Source organism: Oncorhynchus mykiss, chromosome 3 (genome assembly GCF_057628025.1).
Source record: "Oncorhynchus mykiss isolate SJ-2025 chromosome 3, ASM5762802v1, whole genome shotgun sequence".
NCBI classification, from domain to species: Eukaryota; Metazoa; Chordata; class Actinopteri; order Salmoniformes; family Salmonidae; genus Oncorhynchus; species Oncorhynchus mykiss.
Genome location: NC_143024.1, coordinates 93,801,983 through 93,817,814, shown reverse-complemented (window position 1 = coordinate 93,817,814; position 15,832 = coordinate 93,801,983). Strand labels below are relative to the sequence as shown.

The 15,832-nt window shown below is 44.2% G+C and overlaps 1 pseudogene across 1 annotated transcript in view; it reads right to left on the bottom strand.

Moving 5' to 3' along the window:
* LOC110504928 (transmembrane protein 198-like) overlaps positions 1-15,832 on the bottom strand; it is a 49,890-nt pseudogene that overhangs the window by 19,619 nt on the left and 14,439 nt on the right. Inside the window, exons 2-3 of the transcript XR_016494889.1 lie at positions 3,496-3,760; positions 362-597 (exon numbers count right to left, since the gene is read on the bottom strand). The product of XR_016494889.1 is annotated as a transmembrane protein 198-like (transcript). The remainder of the gene's footprint in view (positions 1-361; positions 598-3,495; positions 3,761-15,832) is intronic.

Here is a 15,832-nt window from a genome sequence, read left to right as displayed (position 1 = left end):
GTTTTGTCCACTCACTGTATTCACGTTAACTCAGTGTACAAAACAAAATATTTGGACAGTAATACAAACTAGACAACAGGGCCCATATTCGTGAAGCCTTTCAGAGAAGGAGTGCTGATCTAGATTTAGCCATTTAAATCATAATGAACAATATCATATGGTCAGGGAGCTGGAGACCTGATCCTAGAGCTGATCCTAGAGCTTGTCCCAGACCTGATCATCCTAGACCTGATCCTAAACCTGCACCTAGATCTGATACTAGATCTGATCTTAGACCTGATCCCAGACGTGATCCTAGACCTGATCCTAGATCTAAATTCAATCAAAACATGTTGTTATTATTTTTCTAAATGATTCTTACAAGTGAGGCTATGCCCAGCAGTAATCCCAGCAACAGCCCCACCATGAAGAGTCCCACGGATCGCACCAGCATGGTGACCAGGCCACAGAGGGTACCGATGCCCAGGCCGATGCCCACAGAGGCCTCCACACTCAGCTGGGTGTCCTGGACACGCTCCTTGTAACACAGCAGAAAGATGATGACGGAGCCAAACATTAAGCCTGTTAGGAACATCACCGCCTTGAAGCAACGGTAACCTGGAGAGGAGAGAGAGAGAGAGAGAGAGAGAGAGAGAGAGAGAGAGAGAGAGAGAGAGAGAGAAAGAGAGAGAGAGAGAGCGAGAGAGAGAGAAGAGAGAGAGAGACAGAGAGGAGACAGGTTAGAGAACATCAAGCCTTGAAACAACAATAACCTGAAGAGGAGAGAGAGAGAGAGAGAGAGAGAGAGAGAGAGACAGAGAGAGAGAGAGAGAGAGAGAGAGAGAGAGAGAGAGACAGAGAGAGAGAGAGAGAGAGAGCGAGAGAGAGAGAGAGAGAGAGACAGATTAAGGTCTGCAGGACAGACAGGAGACAGGTTAGAGATGACATGACATGCAGCACTTTGGGGTCTCCACCTGTCTCCATTCATTAGATCATATTTTAAATAGACAAGATGGGGGATATACATCATTGTTGGATTTTAAATTTAATAAAGGAGCATTTTCAAATTCGAACGAACCACCATCAACTAGCCATGTATGTCTAGAAGACAAGCGTCGCCTTTCAACTCGGGAATTGAGGAAGTATCGGTGAGTAAATGTCTAAAATCCTCTGTGCTTTACACCATCTAAGTAACAATGGCTATCAGCCAGCTGGAACAGTATGAAAGGTCTGACGAGACAATATTTTTAATAACTAGGCTGAGCTAAACATCAAGCCCATATAGGGCCCTGCTCAAAAGTAGTGCACTATATAGGGAATAGATTTGGGATGCATCCCATTGACTCTGTCTGACCTAAAGAGACAGGCCAGTGGCGAGACAGGGGGTCAGATGAGAGAGAGGAGAGGGAAGCTGTACTCTGCAGTGCTGAGTGGGTTGGGAGAGGGAGGCTGTACTCTGCAGAGCTGAGTGGGTTGGAGAGGGAGGCTGTACTCTGCAGAGCTGAGTGGGTTGGAGAGGGAGGCTGTACTCTGCAGAGCTGAGTGGGTTGGAGAGAGAAGCTGTACTCTGCAGAGCTGAGTGGGTTGGAGAGGGAGGCTGTACTCTGCAGAGCTGAGTGGGTTGGAGAGAGAAGCTGTACTCTGCAGAGCTGAGTGGGTTGGAGAGAGAAGCTGTACTCTGCAGAGCTGAGTGGGTTGGGAGAGGGAGGCTGTACTCTGCAGAGCTGAGTGGGTTGGGAGAGGGAAGCTGTACTCTGCAGAGCTGAGTGGGTTGGGAGAGGGAAGCTGTACTCTGCAGAGCTGAGTGGGTTGGGAGAGGGAAGCTGTACTCTGCAGAGCTGATTGGGTTGGGAGAGGGAGGCTGTACTCTGCAGAGCTGAGTGGGTTGGGAGAGGGAAGCTGTACTCTGCAGAGCTGAGTGGGTTGGGAGAGGGAAGCTGTACTCTGCAGAGCTGAGTGGGTTGGGAGAGGGAAGCTGTACTCTGCAGAGCTGAGTGGGTTGGGAGAGGGAGGTTGAATAATAAGTTGACCTGGTTATCCAACTCCTTATAACAATGAACACTGACGCTTATACCTTATAGCACTTATTCCATTAAATAATGTCAAAAGAGTACTTATAGAGGGAGAGAGAGAGAGAGAGAGAGAGGGAGAGAGAGAGTGAGAGAAAGCAAGAGAGAGAAAGGTTAGAGAGAGAGAGGGGGACGCAGAGAGAGAGAGAAGAGAGAGAAGATAGAGAGAGAGAATGTGGAGAGAGAGAGAAAAGGGGAGAGCGATATAGTGAAAGAGAAATTGAGAGAGGGGGAGAGAGAGAAAGGGAGAGAAAGAGGAAGAGAGAGAAAGAGAGGGAGGGAGAGAGAGGAGAGAGAGAAAGAGGGAGGGAGAGAGAGGAGAGAGAGAGAAAGAGAGGGAGGGAGAGAGAGAAGAGAGAGAGAAAGTGAGGGAGGGAGAGAGGGAAAGAAAGAGAATGAGAAAAAGGAAGAGTACTAAACAGTTATAGTTTTACCACTTCCCTTGAAATAAAGGCTGTCCAAAGCATTTCAACATAGATAGTGGGGTTTTGCTCATGTAGATTACTGTTCAGAAGTTTGAGGTCACTCAGAAATGTCCTTGTTTTTTAAAGAAACGCTAATTTTCTTGTCCATTAAAATATGAGCCAAATTGATCAGAAATACAGTGTAGACATTGTTAATGTTGCAAATGAATATTGTAGCTGGAAATGGCAGATTTGAATGGAATATCTACATAGGCGTACAGAGGCCCATTATCAGCAACCATCACTCCTGTGTTCCAATGGCACATTGCGTTAGCTAATCCAAGTTTATAATTTTAAAAGGCTAATTGACCATTAGAAAACCCTTTTGCAATTATATTAGCACAGCTGAAAACTGTTGTTCTGATTAAAGAAGCAATAAAACGGGCCTTCTTTAGACTAGATGAGTATCTGTAGCATCAGCATTTGTGGGTCTGATTACAGGCTCAAAATGGCCAGAAACAAAGAACTTTCTTCTGAAACTTGTCAGTCTATTCTTGTACTGAGAAATGAAGACTATTCCATGTGAGAAATTGCCAAGAAACTGAAGATCTCGTACAACGCTGTGTACTACTCCCTTCACAGAACAGCGCAAACTGGCTCTAACCAGAATAGAAAGAGGAGTGGGAGGCCCCGGTGCACAACTGAGCAAGAGGACAAGTACATTTGAGTGTCTAGTTTGAGACATAGACGCCTCACAAGTCCTCAACTGGCAGCCTCATTAAATAGTACCCGCAAAACACCAGTCTCAATATCAACAGTGAAGAGGCGTCTCCGGGATGCTGGCCTTCTAGGCAGAGTCTGTTAACAGCAGCAGAGGTCAGAAAATGGACGTGTTTCAGGCCACCGCCTTCGTCAGCGTTTAAAGCATCCCTTTGTTGACCTGCTTCTAAAATACGTGAAAACTGCAAAAGTAATCCAGTGAGTGCAGGTTTTCCTTTTCATTAGTCACACTAGTACCTGTAGTAGCAGTGTGATTGTCTTACCAAAGAAGCAGTATATGATGCCGAAGAGGCAGCACATGGAGCAGACCACAGAGGGAACGATCTCATAGCGACGCTCTATCTCCTCGTCACAGCTGAAGATCCACTTTGGACTCCCAGGGTCGCGGGGAGGAGAGGTCAGCTTGAAGGCCAGAAGCTGTGGCCATGAGTTCGATGTCATGGTGGCTGTAGGAAGGGGTCAGGGGTCAACTCGGATGGGCAGGGTTGAGGGATGATCAGGGAGAGTTACCAATCCAAAAAGATCCACCTGAGAGAGAAACAGAAGATGTCTCATACAGTATGTACAGCAGTGTTAGGAACTAAATAACTAGCCTGCTAATATTGTAGCAATGGCTAAGTCTAGGGGTTCTCGCCCTAGTTACATGGTCTGTAACCTGAATGAATGTGTGAATTTATGTGAGAAATCAGCGTTTGAGGAACATGTTGGATGCACATGCCCAGGATATCGCAATCTACTGAGTTCAGAGCCAGCTCTGTCTTGACCTTTTGGTCAGCCAAGTGGATTATTATTATGTCCAAGTGAAAGATAAATATTACAAACAGACATACCTAAACTAAAGACTCAGAACCACAACTAAAGGCCACATGGCCACCAAACCAACCAGCAGCCTCACGGCCACCAAACCAACCAGCAGCCTCACGGCCACCAAACCAACCAGCAGCCTCACGGCCAACAAACCAACCTGCAGCCTCACGGCCAACAAACCAATCAGCAGCCTCACAACCACCAAACCAACCAGCAGCCTCACGGCAACCAAACCAACCAGCAGCCTCACGGCCAACAAACCAACCTGCAGCCTCACAGCCAACAAACCAACCAGCAGCCTCACGGCCACCAAACCAACCAGCAGCCTCACGGCCACCAAACCAACCAGCAGCCTCACGGCCACCAAACTAACCAGCAGCCTCACAGCCAACAAACCAACCAGCAGCCTCACAGCTACCAAACTAACCAGCAGCCTCACAGCCACCAAACTAACCAGCAGCATCACAGCCACCAAACCAACCAGCAGCCTCACAGCCACCAAACCAACCAGCAGCCTCACAGCCACCAAACCAACCAGCAGCCTCACGGCCACCAACCAACCAGTAGCCTCATGGCATCCTGTTACGGGAATTTTTATCCCAATGTATCACTCAAGCTTTGTCTATTTCACCAGAGGTCGTACATCTCCGGTTTAATAAAGAATTAGACAAAGTCTCAGATTCTGCAATAGATCAATACTTTATTCAGAGAGCACTCTGACTTCAAAATGAGAACACAATCATTTTATAACATACACACACACAAATGAACTCACATCAGTAGAAACTCCACCATTCTCTTCTGCAAGCCTAGCCGTTTCTAACAATTACTACCCTACCTAGGTTGGGGAGGCCTCTTTCCGGTTTTTGGTTTCAGAGTTCTCACAAGTAGACAGTTCAGTTGGCTTTGAGTGTCTCAACTATACCCAGCTCATATTGTGAAATAGTAACACAATGGTCTAGTCACACACATTATTGAATTATGACTCTGAACACATTTCATACAATTATATGGTTTCAGGGTGGAATACTTTAGTCATTATCTTAAACATAAAAATTATTCTATCACATTCAAAACCAACCAGCAGCCTCAAGGCCAACAAACCAACAAGCAGCCTCAAGGCCAACAAACCAACCAGCAGCCTCACGGCCAAAAAAACAATCAGCAGCCTCACGGCCAACAAACCAACCAGCAGACTCACGGCCAACAAACCAACCAACAACCTCACGGCCACCAAACCAACCAGCAGCCTCTCGGCCAACAAAACCAATCAGCAGCCTCACGGCCAACAAACCAATCAGCAGCCTCACGGCCACCAAACCAACCAGCAGACTCAACGCCACCAAACCAACCAGCAGCCTCACGGCCAACAAACCAACCAGCATCCTCAAATTAAATAAAAATCAAGTCACATTTTATTGGTCACATACACGTGTTTAGCAGATGTGTAGCGAAATGCTTGTGTTTCTAGCTCCAACAGTGCAGCAATAATAATCTCACAACAATACACACAATACACACACACATCTAAAGTAAACTAATGGAATTAAGAATATATAAATATTTGGACGGGCAATGTCAGAGCAGCATAGACTGAGATACAGTAGAATAGAATACAGTATATATATATATATATGTGAGATGAGTAATGCAAAACATGTAAACATTATTAAAGTGACCAGTGTTCCATTATTAAAGTGACCAGTGTTCCATTAGTAAAGTGACCAGTATTCCATTATTAAAGTGACCAGTGTTCCATTATTAAAGTGACCAGTGTTCCATTATTAAAGCGACCAGTGTTCCATTATTAAAGTGACCAGTGTTCCATTATTAAAGTGACCAGTATTCCATTATTAAAGTGACCAGTGTTCCATTATTAAAGTGGCCAGTGATTCCCAGTCTATGTTTGGTGGCCTCATTTCCAGCTGGGACACTGACTGACCATCGCCCTAATTAGCAGCACCTAATGTGATTATCAGTCAGGCTCAAGGTTTCTGCTGCACCCTGGGGAAGTGTAACCTGGATAGTGTATTTGTCGATGTCTTAACACTAACCTTGCCCCATATCATAGAAGTACTTATTTCAGCCGTTTCAGAGAGAAGAGAGAGAGAGTAGGATGGAAAGACACGAGCGACAGCTGTCTCTGTATTATGTTAGTGAGCAGCATGCCTAGCTAACTTCCTGATCCACTGCACAGATTGCTATTTGTTGGGTCCACCTCCTCCTCTCCACCTCCTCCTCTCTACCTCCTTCTCTCCACCGTCTGAATCGCCATGTCCCCAGTCAGCCCAGCCACTCACTGGACCCATTTGTTCACTTGGCACCGCATGCCTCTCTCTAATATCAATATGCCTCGTCTATTACTGTCCTGGTTAGTGATTACTGTCTTATTTCACTGTAGAGCCTCTAGCCCTGCTCAATATGCCTTAACCAACCAAGTTGTTCCACCTCCTACATATGCGATGACATCACCTGGTTTAAACGTCTCTAGAGACTATATCTCTCTCTTCATTACTCAATGCCTAGGTTTATCTCCAATGTACTCACATCCTACCTTACCTTTGTCTGTACACTATGCCTTGAATCTATGCTATCGAGCCCAGAAACCTGCTCCTTTTACTCTCTGTAAGGGAACGTGCTAGACAGCCAGTTCGTATAGATTCAGTTCCTGCAGTGCCTAGCCCCACTCCTACTACCCAGGTGCTCTCATTCGTTGATTTCTGTAACCCTAAAAGCCTTGGTTTCATGCATGTTAACATTAGAAGCCTACTCCCTAAGTTTGTTTTACTCACTGCTTTAGCACACTCTGCCAAACCGGATGTCTTGCCGTGTCTGAATCCTGGCTTAGGAAAACCACCAAAAACCCTGAAATCTCCATCGCAAACTATAACATTTTCCGCCAAGCTAGAACTGCCAAAGGGGGCGGTGTTGGAATCTACTGCAAAGATAGCCTGCAGAGTTCTGTCCTACTATCCAGGTCTGTACCCAAACAATTCAAACTTCTACTTTTAAAAATCCACCTTTCCAGAAACAAGTCTCTCACTGTTGCCGCTTGCTGTAGACCACCCTCTGCCCCCAGCTGTGCCCTCGATACCATGTGAACTGATTGCCCCCCATCCATCTTCTGAGCTCGTGCTACTAGGTGGCCTAAACTGGGACATGCTTAACACCCCGGCCATCCTACAATCTAAGCTTGATGCCCTCAATCTCTCACAAATGATCAATGAACCTACAAGGTACAACTCCAAATCCGTAAATACAGGCACACTCATAGATGTCATCCTAACTAACTCGCCCTACAAATACACCTCTGCTGTTTTCAAATCAAGATCTCAGAGATCACTGCCTCATTGCCTGCATCCGTAATGGGTCTGCGACCAAACGATCTTCACTCATCACTGTCAAACGCTCCCTAAAACACTTCAGGCCTTTCTAATCGACCTGGCCGGGGTATCCTGGAATGACATTGACCTCATCCCGTCAGTAGATGATGCCTGGCTATTCTTTAAAAGTGCCTTCCTCACCATCTTAAATAAGCATGCCACGTTCAAAAAATGTAGAACTAGGAATAGATATAGTCCTTGGTTCACTCCAGACCTGTCTGCCCTTGACCAGCACAAAAACATCCTGTGGCGTTCTGCATTAGCATCGAATAACCCCCGTGATATGCAAGTTTTCAGGGAAGTTAGGAACAAATATACACAGTTAGGAAAGCTAATGCTAGCATTTTCAAACAGAAATTTGCATCCTGTAGTACTAACTCAAAAAAGTTCTGGGATATTGTAAAGTCCATGGAGAATAAGAGCACCTCCTCCCAGCTGCCCACTGCTCTGAGGCTAGGAAACACTGTCACCACCGATAAATCCACTATAATTGAGAATTTCAATAAGCATTTCTCTACGGCTGGCCATGCTTTCCACCTGGCTACCCCTACCCCGGTCAACTGCCCGGTACCCTCCACAACAACCCACCAAAGCCCCCACCATTTCTCTTTCACCCAAATCCGAATAGCTGATGTTCTGAAAGAGCTGCAAAATCTGGACTAGAGGTCGACTGATTAATCGGAATGGCCGATTAATTAGGGCCGATTTCAAGTTTTCATAACAATCAGAAATCTGTATTTTTGGGCGCTGATTTTGCAAATTTTACTTATTATTATTTTTTATACTTTTATTTAACTAGGCAAGTCAGTTAAGAACACATTCTTACTGTCAATGACGGCCTAGGAAAGGTGGGTTAACTGCCTTGTTCAGGGGCAGAACGACAGATTTTCACCTTGTCAGCTCAGGGGGATCCAATCTTGCAACCTTACAGTTAACTAGTCCAACGCTCTAACCACCTGCCTCTCATTGCACTCCACGAGGAGCCTGCCTGTTACGCGAATGCAGTAGAAGCCAAGGTAAGTCGCTAGGTAGCATTAAACTTATCAATCAATCATAATCACTAGCTTTAACTACACATGGTTGATGATATTACTAGTTTATCTAGAGTGTCCTGCGTTGCATATAATCGATGCAACGCTGGGGGATGATTTAACAAAAACGCATTTGCGAAAAAAGCACAATCGTTGGACGACTGTACCTAACCATAAACACCAATGCCTTTCTTAAAATCAATACACAGAAGTATATATTTTTAAACCTGCATATTTAGCTAAAAGAAATCCAGGTTAGCAGGCAATAACCAGGTTAAAATTGTGTCACTTCTCTGTTGAACTGATGTGTAGTGTATTTTAGTGTATTTTAGTGTATTTTAGTGTATTTTATTTATATGAGCTTTTCTTTGTTTGCTTTTGACTAATAGGCTCTTTTTTTGGTGCATCGTTGAGTTTGTACATTTTTTGCACGCAGAGTCAGGGTATATGCAACAGTTTGGGCAGCCTGGCTCATTGCGAGCCAGAATTTTACGTAATTATGACATACCATTGAAGGTTGTGCAATGTAACAAGAATATTTAGACTTAGACTTAGGGATGCCACCCTGTTAGATAAAATACCGAACTGAACTGTTGCGTATTTCACTGAAATAATAAACGTTTTGTTTAAATGAAATGATAGTTTCCGGATTAACTAAACAATGTGTAACGGTTTTCTGTATGAGGAGGAGAGTCGGACCAAAATGCGGCGTGTCTATTGCAATCCATGTTTAATGAAGTAACACACTAAACACAAACACTACCAAAACAATAAACGTAACGAAAACCGAAACAGCCTATACTAGTGTAATATGATATGGCTGCCTAAATATGGTTCCCAATCAGAGACAACGATAAACACCTGCCTCTGATTGAGAACCACTTCAGACAGCCATAGACTTAGCTAGAACACCCCACTAGCTACAATCCCCATACATACACACCACCTACAAAAACCCATGCCACACCCTGGCCTGACCAAATAAATAAAGATAAACACACAATACTTCGACCAGGGTGTGACACAATGAACTAAACAAATGCAATGCACAGTCGCACAATCAGATAAAGGATGACAAATACTTTATAAAATAATAATTTAAAATGACAAAAAAGTGGGAATGGAAACATCTAGGGCGAGTAGAGGAGGTGAATCTCAATAGTCTAAAACAGTAGATAGTTTCCGGATTCGACCATATTAATGACCAAAGGCTCGTATTTCTGTGTGTTATTATATTACAATTAAGTCAATGATTTGATAGAGCAGTCTGACTGACCGGTGGTAGGCAGCAGCAGGCTCGTAAGCATTCATTAAAGCAGAACTTTGTGCGTTTTGCCAGCAGCTCTTCGCAAGCACAGCACTGTTTATGAGTTCAAGCCTATCAGCCTAATGGCTGGTGTAACGGATGTGAAATGGCTAGCTAGTTAGAGGGGTACGCGCTAATAGCGTTTCAAACGTTACTCGCTCTGAGACTTGGAGTAGTTATTCCCCTTGCTCTGCAAGGCCCGCAGCTTTTGTGGAGTGATGGATAACGCTGCTTCGAGTGTGTCTGTTGTCGATGTGTTCCTGGTTCGAGCCCAGGTAGGGGCGAGGAGAGGGACGGAAGCAATACTGTTACACTGGCAATACTATAATGCCTATAAGAACATCCAATAGTCAAAGTATATGAAATACAAATGGTATAGAGAGAAATAGTCCGAAAGTATTCGGCCCCCTTGAACTTTGCGACCTTTTGCCACATTTCAGGCTTCAAACATAAAGATATAAAACTGTATTTTTTTGTGAAGAATCAACAACAAGTGGGACACAATCATGAAGTGGAACGACATTTATTGGATATTTCAAACTTTTTTAACAAATCAAAAACTGAAAAATTGAGCGTGCAAAATTATTCAGCCCCTTTACTTTCAGTGCAGCAAACTCTCTCCAGAAGTTCAGTGAGGATCTCTGAATGATCCAATGTTGACCTAAATGACTAATGATGATAAATACAATCCACCTGTGTGTAATCAAGTCTCCGTATAAATGCACCTGCACTGTGATAGTCTCAGAGGTCCGTTAAAAGCGCAGAGAGCATCATGAAGAACAAGGAACACACCAGGCAGGTCCGAGATACTGTTGTGAAGAAGTTTAAAGCCGGATTTGGATACAAAAAGATTTCCCAAGCTTTAAACATCCCAAGGAGCACTGTGCAAGCGATAATATTGAAATGGAAGGAGTATCAGACCACTGCAAATCTACCAAGACCTGGCCGTCCCTCTAAACTTTCAGCTCATACAAGGAGAAGACTGATCAGAGATGCAGCCAAGAGGCCCATGATCACTCTGGATGAACTGCAGAGATCTACAGCTGAGGTGGGAGACTCTGTCCATAGGACAACAATCAGTCGTATATTGCACAAATCTGGCCTTTATGGAAGAGTGGCAAGAAGAAAGCCATTTCTTAAAGATATCCATAAAAAGTGTCGTTTAAACTTTGCCACAAGCCACCTGGGAGACACACCAAACATGTGGAAGAAGGTGCTCTGGTCAGATGAAACCAAAATTGAACTTTTTGGCAACAATGCAAAACGGTATGTAACACAGCTGAACACACCATCCCCACTGTCAAACATGGTGGTGGCAGCATCATGGTTTGGGCCTGCTTTTCTTCAGCAGGGACAGGGAAGATGGTTAAAATTGATGGGAAGATGGATGGAGCCAAATACAGGACCATTCTGGAAGAAAACCTGATGGAGTCTGCAAAAGACCTGAGACTGGGACGGAGATTTGTCTTCCAACAAGACAATGATCCAAAACATAAAGCAAAATCTACAATGGAATGGTTCAAAAATAAACATATCCAGGTGTTAGAATGGCCAAGTCAAAGTCCAGACCTGAATCCAATCGAGAATCTGTGGAAAGAACTGAAAACTGCTGTTCACAAATGCTCTCCATCCAACCTCACTGAGCTCGAGCTGTTTTGCAAGGAGGAATGGGAAAAAATGTCAGTCTCTCGATGTGCAAAACTGATAGAGACATACCCCAAGCGACTTACAGCTGTAATTGCAGCAAAAGGTGGCGCTACAAAGTATTAACTTAACTTAAAAAATAAAATTTTAACCAAATAGAACATGTTTCATTATTTATTTGAGGCTAAATTGATTTTATTGATGTATTATATTAAGTTAAAATAAGTGTTCATTCAGTATTGTTGTAATTGTCATTATTACAAAAAAATAAAAAAAATTGTCAGATTAATCGGTATTGCCTTTTTTTGGTCCTCCAATAATCGGTATCGGTATCAGCGTTGAAAAATCATAATCGGTCGACCTCTAATTTGGACCCCTAGAAATCAGCCGGGCTAGACAATCTGGACCCTCTCTTTCTAAAATGATCTGCCGAAATTCTTGCAACCCCTATTACTAGCCTGTTCAACCTCTCTTTCGTATCGTCTGAGATTCCCAAATACTTGAAAGCTGCCGCGGTCATCCCCCTCTTCAAAGGGGGTGACACTCTAGACCCAACATGCTACAGACCTATATCTATCCTACCCTGTCTTTCTAAGGTCTTCGAAAGCCAAGTTAACAAACAGATTACCGACCATTTCGAATCCCACCGTACCTTCTCCGCTATGCAATCTGGTTTCAGAGCTGGTCATGGGTGCACCTCAGCCACACTCAAGGTCATAAACGACATAACTGCCATTAACAAGAGACATTTTTGCACAGCCGTATTCATCGACCTGGCCAAGGCTTTCGACTCTGTCAATCACAACATTCTTATTAGCAGACTCGACAGCCTTGGTTTCTCAAATGATTGCCTCGCCTGGTTTACCAACTACTTCTCTGATAGAGTTCAGTGTGTCAAATTGGTGGGCCGGTTGTCCGGACCTTTGGCAGTCTCTATGGGGGTGCCACAGGGTTCAATCCTCGGGCCGACTCTCTTCTCTGTATACATCAATGATGTTGCTCTTGCTGCTGGTGATTCTCTGATACACCTCTACGCAGACGACACCATTCTGTATACTTCTGGCCCCTCTTTGGACACTGTGTTAACTAGCCTCCAGATGAGCTTCAATTCCATACAACTCTCCTTCCGTGGCCTCCAACTGCTCTTAAATGCAAGTAAAACTAAATGCATGCTATTCAACTAATCACTGCCTGCACCTGCTCGCCCGTCCAGCATCACTGTTCTGGACGGCTCTGACTTAGAATATGTGGACAACTACAAATACCTAGGTGTCTGGTTAGACTGTAAACTCTCCTTCCAGACTCACATTAAGCATCTCCAATCCAAAATTAAATCTAGAATCGGCTTCCTATATCGCAACAAAGCCTCCTTCACTCATGCTGCCAAAAATACCCTCGTAAAACTGACCATCCTACCAATCCTCGATTTCGGTGATGTCATCTACAAAATAGCCTCCAACACTCTACTCAACAAACTGGATGCAGTCTATCACAGTGCCATCCGTTTTTTCACCAAAGCCCCATACACTACCCACCATTGCGACCTGTTCGCTCGCATTGGTTGGCCCTCGCTTCATACTCGTCGCCAAACCCACTGGCTACAGGTTATCTACAAGTCTCTGCTAGGTAAAGCCCCACCTTATCTCAGCTCACTGGTCACCCTAGCAGCACCCACTCGTAGCACGCGCTCCAGCAGGTATATCTCTCTGGTCACCCCCAAAGCCAATTCCTTCGTCTTTCCTTACAGTTCTCTGCTGCCCATGACTGGAATGAACTGCAAAAATCTCTGAAACTGGAAACACTTATCTCCCTCACTAGCTTTAAGCACCGGCTGTCAGAGCAGCTCACAGATTACTGCACCTGTACATAGGCCATGTATAATTTAGCCCAAAAAACAAACCCTTCCCCTACTGTATTTATTTATTTATTTTGCTCCTTTGCACCCCATTATTTATATTTCTACTTTGCACATTCTTCCACTGCAAATCTACCATTCCAGTGTTCTACTTGCTATATTGTATTTACCTCGCCACCATGTCCTTTTTTTGCCTTTACCTCCCTTATTTCACCTCATTTGCTCACATTTTATATAGACCTATTTTTCTACTGTGTTATTGACTGTATGTTTTGTTTATTCCACGTGTTCCTCTGTGTTGTTGTATGTGTCGAATTGCTATGCTTTATCTTGGCCAGGTCGCAGTTGCAAATGAGAACTTGTTCTCAACTAGCCTACCTGGTTAAATAAAGGTAAAATAAAAAATAAATAAAAAACTCCTCCTCTCTTACCTTCCCCCCTCTAGCTCCTTCTCCTCCCCTCTACCTCCTCCCCTCCACTTCCTCCTCCCCTCAACATCCTCCTCCCCTCCTCATCCCCTCCTCCTCCCCTCTACCTCCTCCTCTAAATCAAAAAGCAGATGTTTTCTGGTATTGAGAGATAAAATATGGCTTTCACTGATTGTAAATAAAGGAAGACAGTTTCTACATTGCTTTGTTATCCAACAGATCTTGTGTCCTAAAATGTGAACCCCATTCATTGCTGCTCACATCTATATTTTGTGTGAATATTGTTTTAGACAAAATGGTGCTACTGTAGCTACCGAAGTCAAAACTGCAGGATGCACAGCAAATGTTGAGGAGCATATTGGATCTTCTCAGATACAGTGCCTTGCGAAAGTATTCGGCCCCCTTGAACTTTGCGACCTTTTGCATTGTTGCCAAAAAGTTCAAATTTGGTTTCATCTGACCAGAGCACCTTCTTCCACATGTTTGGTGTGTCTCTTGGGGGGGAGGCTTCAAACATAAAGATATAAAACTGTATTTTTTTGTGAAGAATCAACAACAAGTGGGACACAATCATGAAGTGGAACGACATTTATTGGATATTTCAAACTTTTTTAACAAATCTGTCCATAGGACAACAATCAGTCGTATATTGCACAAATCTGGCCTTTATGGAAGAGTGGCAAGAATAAAGCCATTTCTTAAAGATATCCATAAAAAGTGTTGTTTAAAGTTTGCCACAAGCCACCTGGGAGACACACCAAACATGTGGAAGAAGGTGCTCTGGTCAGATGAAACCAAAATTGAACTTTTTGGCAACAATGCAAAACGGTATGTTTGGCGTAAAAGCAACACAGCTGAACACACCATCCCTACTGTCAAACATGGTGGTGGCAGCATCATGGTTTGGGCCTGCTTTTCTTCAGCAGGGACAGGGAAGATGGTTAAAATTGATGGGAAGATGGATGGAGCCAAATACAGGACCATTCTGGAAGAAAACCTGATGGAGTCTGCAAAAGACCTGAGACTGGGACGGAGATTTGTCTTCCAACAAGACAATGATCCAAAACATAAAGCAAAATCTACAATGGAATGGTTCAAAAATAAACATATCCAGGTGTTAGAATGGCCAAGTCAAAGTCCAGACCTGAATCCAATCGAGAATCTGTGGAAAGAACTGAAAACTGCTGTTCACAAATGCTCTCCATCCAACCTCACTGAGCTCGAGCTGTTTTGCAAGGAGGAATGGGAAAAAATGTCAGTCTCTCGATGTGCAAAACTGATAGAGACATACCCCAAGCGACTTACAGCTGCAATCGCAGCAAAAGGTGGCGCTACAAAGTATTAACTTAAGGGGGCTGAATAATTTTGCACGCCCAATTTTTCAGTTTTTGATTTGTTAAAAAAGTTTGAAATATCCAATAAATGTCGTTCCACTTCATGATTGTGTCCCACTTGTTGTTGATTCTTCACAAAAAAATACAGTTTTATATCTTTATGTTTGAAGCCTGAAATGTGGCAAAAGGTCGCAAAGTTCAAGGGGGCCGAATACTTTCGCAAGGCACTGTTGATAAAGGGTGGCCAGACTGCCTCCCCGATCTCCTACACCTTGTGAGTGGCCAGACTGCCTCCCCGATCTCCTACGCCTTGCGAGTGTCCAGTCTCCCATGGGGCCACGGAGTTGAGTTTAAGATCTTGACAAAATCAACAACGCCCGACTCGTAGACAGCTTAGCTATAGGAGGAATTTAAAACAGAGATTCGGTTTGCCAGGGGCTACAGCAAGGTTGGTGCACTTAGAAAGCAGATTATGCTGTTTTCGCAGCCGAGCGAACGGCAATCTTTTCCCTAAGCTGCATGATGGTAGACAAATCCCTGTCCAGGTTTCAGTTCCACCTTATCTTCATCTTGTGATTGTGTTGAAGTTATCACACACCTAAAAACATTTGTTCCCAGCCATGGATCAAAACAGCAGTGGGCTAGCAGTGGGCTAGCGTTGCTAGCAGTGGGCTTGCAGTGGGCTAGCATTGCTAGCAGTGGGCTAGCAGTGGGCTAGCATTGCTAGCAGTGGGCTAGCATTGCTAGCAGTGGGCTAGCAGTGGGCTAGCAGTGGGCTAGCATTAGCTGCTATTTAACAGGAATCCAGGACT